This window comes from Protopterus annectens, chromosome 5.part0 (assembly GCF_019279795.1).
Source record: "Protopterus annectens isolate FY-2018-M chromosome 5.part0, PAN1.0, whole genome shotgun sequence".
In the NCBI taxonomy this organism is placed as follows: domain Eukaryota; kingdom Metazoa; phylum Chordata; order Ceratodontiformes; family Protopteridae; genus Protopterus; species Protopterus annectens.
In genome coordinates this window covers 439,950,738-439,957,485 of record NC_056735.1, presented here as the reverse complement: position 1 = coordinate 439,957,485, position 6,748 = coordinate 439,950,738, and positions in this window count along the sequence as shown.

Here is a 6,748-nt window from a genome sequence, read left to right as displayed (position 1 = left end):
TAAGCAGAGATCACCTCAGAGTAGACGATATGCAACAGACTATAGCTAAAGTTTTTTAAGGTGGTCAGTATAGGGCATCTGCTTTAGGCCTGTGATTCTTTTAGTGAGGTATTTCTGCGGCCTTTCCAGTTGTTGCAGATGTCTTGAGACGTACATATCAAATGGGGAGTTGCATTCTATAATGGGTCTAATGACGGATGAGTACAGTGGGACAATGACCTCATTTTTTCTCAATGAAAAGCCCTTAGTGATGAGGTGTGCCACATAGAAGGATTTCCTGACTGTTGTGGCAATGTGGTTATTGAAGGTGAATGTTTTCCCTGTACACCTGAGGACAATGCCAGAACTATGCAGGAGTTCTACCATGCAGCACACTACCCTGAAGTCCTGGTTGCCATGGACTGTACACATGTAGAAATCAAAGCACCACCTGGGGAACAGGGAAGGGTGTAAATAAATAGAAAGAGCTACCAATCCATTAACTATGAGGTCATGTGCAATGCAAAGGGAATCATCTTGAATGTGTGTGCTGGCAACCCAGGCAGTTACCATGACTCTCATATTTGGCACAAATGTCAACTGTATGAAAAGATTTCTAGGGAGAATATCCCACAGGATAATTTACTAGGGTATCCAGGTTATTTAATGGAACTGTGGCTGATGACATCCATTAGACATGTACACACACACAGCAACTGAAGAATGCTATAATGAGGCACACTCTCAAACAAGAAATATAACAGAGTATGTGTTTGGGCAGCAGAAGTCGTGATTCTGGTGCCTTTATACATCTGGGGGTGCCCTGCAGTACAATCCTGTACATGTACGGAAATATTACCCATCTGTGCCATGCTTCACAACATTATCCTCAGAAAACAATTGCAGCAGGAGAGGCAAGGGGAAGGACCATACATCTCTCCAGTACTGGCAAGGTCACCAGAGCCACACACAGGTGAAGAGTCAGAGGGGGAACTAACAGCCACTGTGGGTGTAGGCAGATATATGCATGCAAAATATGCTCTAGTGCTGGCCAAGAAGCAATGGATAGCACACATGGTCACCACCTAATGGACTAAAACTTTAATCCTACACACATACAGTAACTTTGATGCCAAACAATGCTCACAACCTTTACTTATCCATGTAATGGCTGTGTACTGCTAGCTTCAGAAAGTGTCACCCCCAAACTAAAACTCATGCACTGCTGGATTTCCAAGGAAAGTGTTGAAATTGGAATAGAAAACTAAATGTCTAAGAGTACAAATGAATAGCATATCCTTGCATTCTGTAACTTGGTAATATAAGTAAGTAAGTAAGTAAGTATAAGCTGGGTGATTTTTACAGCAATTACATCAAGATGTGACAGCAGTGACTTATGTGAATACGTGTCCTTTATCATGTAATAGGCCTCATCTATCAAAGATTCACACATTCATACATCTAAAATGTACATATTTTCACCGAATGTCCACAGTTTGGCCTCATACTTTTGTACTGGCAAATCATTAGATAGTGAAGTTAGATAATAATGGCACACATTTCATTTTTAGACATCATATCCCTCAGAAAAAAAAAAAACATAAAAATAGTAATGCAAAACCTGTTATTCTATCAACTGTCTAAGTTTGTAAATTAACAATTTTTAAAAACTCGCCTCATTGATGGGCCTTTGTTACACTTTTATTTATAGTTTGGACCAACTCTGTTGATCTAAAAGGTTGGGAGGGATGTACACATTGCAAAAACCTGTAAGAAAGCAGTGCAATTTGTAAACAGCATCACAAACACAGATGTACTAAGCACTAAGTCAGCTATGCACCCTGGGCATCAGACAAAAGTCTTATGTATTCCTGAATACAAAAGATAGAAAATAAGGGTATGACACAGTTATCATCATTTGCACAGGATGCTGTGTGTGTGTGTGTGTGTGTGTGTGCATGTGGAGCCTAGGCTGACACAATAAGTAGCGAGTGCATGTGAGTAAGAAAGAGAAACAGGCAGACATTTTGATAAAGCATCAAATGGCCACTGAGACAGAATGAGCTGTAAGCCTCACAACTTGACCTATGCCATTGTTGTGTGTGTGTGTGTGTGTGTGTGCGCATGTGTTTGTGTCTGTATGAGCACTCCAGGTGAAACTGGTGTGTGAATGTCTGCAAAAACATAACCAAGCTCTGTGCTAGCTCTACATCCTGGCATGTTAGACAGGCGTGACCTGTTCATGGTAGAAGTGACAGTTTATCGGCATTGTCCCTGCCCCCAAAAACTGGCTGGGCTGGGAGTTGCACTGGCACATCCATGCCCCCAGGCAGATGCACTGCTGCTACCTGAGTGTGACAGATGTCTGCTCTCCTCATGAGTATGCCCAGGAACACAACCCTATGGCCTGCCATGTATGGGTGTGGACACTGCAACCACTGATGGAGTACAGGAAATAGTACCACTATGGGAGCATGATCAGGCATGGCCACTTTGGATAACATCAGATAATGTGGCTGACCTATGTCCACATTGATGCAATCCACCTCCCAGCAGAACGTTCCATCAAAGACACAACCTGTTCCAATGTGCTATTCATCTGATCCACTGAATTAGCACCATGTTGAAGGCAGTCACACATGTCAGTGTATACCACAGCTAGAACCCTAAGCATTTTCTCAGAAGCCCTATTGGAATGAGCCTACACCTCCATGATGGCCCTAAACATACATCTAATGGCACAGAAAGACACACCAGGATCAGGTGGAGGACAGACAGCAGGCACCTTCCAAGCACACCTAACAAACCTCCTGCATGGCATCTTACCCATACTTTGGTTATGGTAAGAGTCAAGAGGCACTGAAGCTGCAGTAACCAAACTACCCTGATCAAGTGTGATGAACGAACATTCAAAAACAAGACAGTGCTGCATTGCTGCAGACAATAGCCATAAATAGTTGTGTGATCACTCATTGTACTACATCTGAAACTAATATGTACAAATAACTCAGAAGTGTATACATGTCATATGTCTTGTTAACACTGTGGATAATTTGGATCTTACTTGTATGCACAATGTTTTGTAGGTTCATTTGGTGTGACAGTACAAATCCAGACATGTGAAAACATTTTTCGTGTGTCCTAACATTTATATTTTAAAACCACTATTTGTGTGGTGTGTGGCTTAGCACAAACACGGGAAATGTATAAATGAATAAATGTCATGTAATGTACTTCTATGACAAACAATACATAAACTACACCGGTGAATCACGTGTGTGTGTAGCACATCTACTAAACATGGTGATCCATGCAGTATATACTATCCGTAGATCACAGTTCAAGCCCCACATTTGGTTTTTAAAGATGAAACATAGTAAACACTGCTCACAAAGCTAAAACAAGGTGAGCTTTGCTTGTCACGTTTGTGCGTTGCATGCCTTTGCACAAACCTGGACTAATGGCCTACACACGAAGCAGACAGAACACCTGCAGACAGGATGCAGACATTCGCGATTTCAAAAAGGATACATTGTTGCAACTTTTGCTTTCCATCTCGAAAACCCGCTAAGTGGCATTGAGCGGTATTAACAATTTTCCCTAACACCAGCAGGTCTAAAACAACTACAAACAGAAGCAGACAGCAGACAATTTCAGAATGTATACATTTTATCCTCTATGGCTTGCCACCATGAAAACATGCTAAGTGGCATTGCATGGTGGTTAGCATGCATACTTAATAATGAATATGGAAATATAGAGCTGTGTCTTGACTGTTCCTGTGGCAGCAGGTCTAAGTGTAGGGCTGCAATACAGATGAGCCTGGGTTCTACTCTAGCAAATTCCCAATTTTATTAATTCTTGCCCACTCAATTTAAAAAAAATAAATACAAAAATTTAGACATAATTATAAATAACAATAAGTATGTTTAGCAGTGGAGCTCACATGAATTATATATGTTTATTTGTGCCTGCACTTTAAAAAAAGTCATTTTTGTTGTAAATTGTATTTTTTAACTGTTACTGGCTTCCCACTCAAGTGTGACAGACATTACTGCACTATAAAAGTGTTTTTGCAATTGTTTCTACTGTTTTCTTGTATAAAAACAAAAAATCTTGCTATTTTCCTGCCTTCACAAACAGCAAATGTCCAGGGAACCCAACACAGTGAAACACAACCACGACCAAAAACAATTCCCAGGACAAGACCACGATCCAATAAGTTCCACAAATATCTTCTTTATTAAAACACAAAAGAATTTTTGAGTGCTTTCATCTACACAACGTAGATTTCATCAGAACACTTGTTAATACAATTCCTTCACCTTATATACTTTAAAATACCCGCCTTACAAACCACCTGATCAATTATACCATCAATTAACTTTTAAAAGCATATAAACTTCACTATATTCTCATATTTGTAATACCAAGAATTCACATTTTATAGTAATAAAAGCAATATAAATACATAAAAATATACATATACAATACATATATAATCCTCACAATACTACTTACAGAACTACCTCAAATCTATAACAAAATACAATGTAAACTGAAACATAAGATGTGCATCAATCTAAAGTCAATAATAATACATGTTGATAGTGTATAAAATATACAAAATAATTCAATAGAAGTATATGATTTTATTATAATACACTGGAATGATTATTCATTAAACGTTGATAAAAAAATGTAATTTAATAAAAAATGTTATTTAATAAAAAATCATAGCCCTATAGTCACATATACACATTGTTAGTCTCTTATAAGGGGCTTAATGGGGATGTATTCATTAATACCTGGTGGGTTGGCAGCATTCAGTATGATTTGCTATTTGATCTCTTTTTTCCCCCAGAACAGCTTTAATATCACCCCCCCTAGGATTAATCTTGACTGCTTCTAAAATAGCAACTCTAAATGAATCACAACCTACACTGTCAGCCAAATGTCTGCACAGTGCATTGTTCTTGTCTTTCTTCTTAATACATTATAGGTGGTCATAAATTCTATTACATAACCTTCTGTCCATTTTTCCAACATAAAAACATGGACAAGAAGTACACTTCCCCAAATATACTACATGTTGGGTCTGATAGTTTCCATTATTAAAAAATATTCTACTTCTAATATTATTTTCTAAACATATATTCTCCGTTTGTAAAATAAACGAGCATTGATTACAGTGTCCACATTGTTTGGTTCCTGTCCTACCCTTATTCCCAACATGGTCTCTATAGTTGGTCCTAACTTCAATCATTCTTTTTAGATTCATCCCAGTTTTATATACATAAGTAGGTCTCTCACCTAATTTCTCACAAATTCCTTCATCACTAGTGAGTATATTCCAGTTACTGTCTATGATCTTTCTAACTTCCCCCACATGTTGTCCAAATTGTAATATACATGCCCTTTGGTACCCATCACCTGATGGGTTAGATTTACCCTCATTGCGAAGTATAAAATCTCTCCCCAAGAGTGGTGGATATTTATTTCCCCATTCATTAATAACATATTCAGTGACGTCCTTGACCATAGGATCTGGGTAGCCTCTTTGACTAAATAAATTACCAATAAATTTCATTTCTTCAATCATATCTTCCCTTCTAGAAGTCATTCTGGCCGCCCTTATACACTGCCCTTTCAAGACACTTCTTTTCTGTGTATAGGGGTGGTTACTTGAAAATTCCAAATATGCATTACAGAATGTATCTTTCAAAATCTTGGACTGAAAAGTTATTCCATCACTGAAAATGTATGTATCAAGATACTTAATTCCTGTCCTACTGATATTATATGTAAATTGCAGATAAGGGGTACTTCCATTGATATAGTCCATGAATCGTTCCAAATTCTCCTCATTTCCTTTCCACAAAATAAACAAATCATCCAGATATCTGACATAACAAACTATATACTCCATCCAAGGGGAGTCCAAGACAAATTCTTCCTCCCACTCCAATAGTACCAAGTTAGCATATATGGGGGCACATGCCACCCCCATAGCTACATTGATATATTATTATTATTATTATGAGGATTATATATGTATTGTATATGTATATTTTTATGTATTTATATTGTTTTTATTACTATAAAGTGTGAATTCTTGGTATTACAAATATGAGAATGTAGTGAAGTTTATATGCTTTTAAAAGTTAATTGATGGTATAATTGATCAGGTGGTTTGTAAGGCGGGTATTTTAAAGTATATAAGGTGAAGGATTTGTATTAACAAGTGTTCTGATGAAGTCTACGTTGTGTAGATGAAAGCGCTCAACAATTCTTTTGTGTTTTAATAAAGAAGATATTTGTGGAACTTATTGGATCGTGGTCTTGTCCTGGGAATTGTTTTTGGTCGTGGTTGTGTTTCACTGTGTTGGGTTCCCTTGACATTTGCTGTTTTTGATAGTTGTTTACCATGGATTCCATTGGGGACATATCCTCCAATTTTTTGCCTGTTCGAAGAGACGAAGTTGACAAAATTCACTCTGAACTGGTGATATTAAAAGGGGAAATCACTTGTTTGTTGGAATTGATGACCGACTTCCACTAAATGTAATCTTGCGTCGGAGAACATTGAGCCTTAGGGGATGACATCACCACGTTCCGAAACAAGTAGTGGGAGCTCCGACGATATTCTGAATGGACAGGGAGCTTTGGAGAGTAAATCTTCACAGTTTAATGGTGCCTCTTATGGGAACAGAAACGGTAGCAACAAAGTGGGACAGTTTAACTTGTCTACAGTTTCTGGTGACGTTTC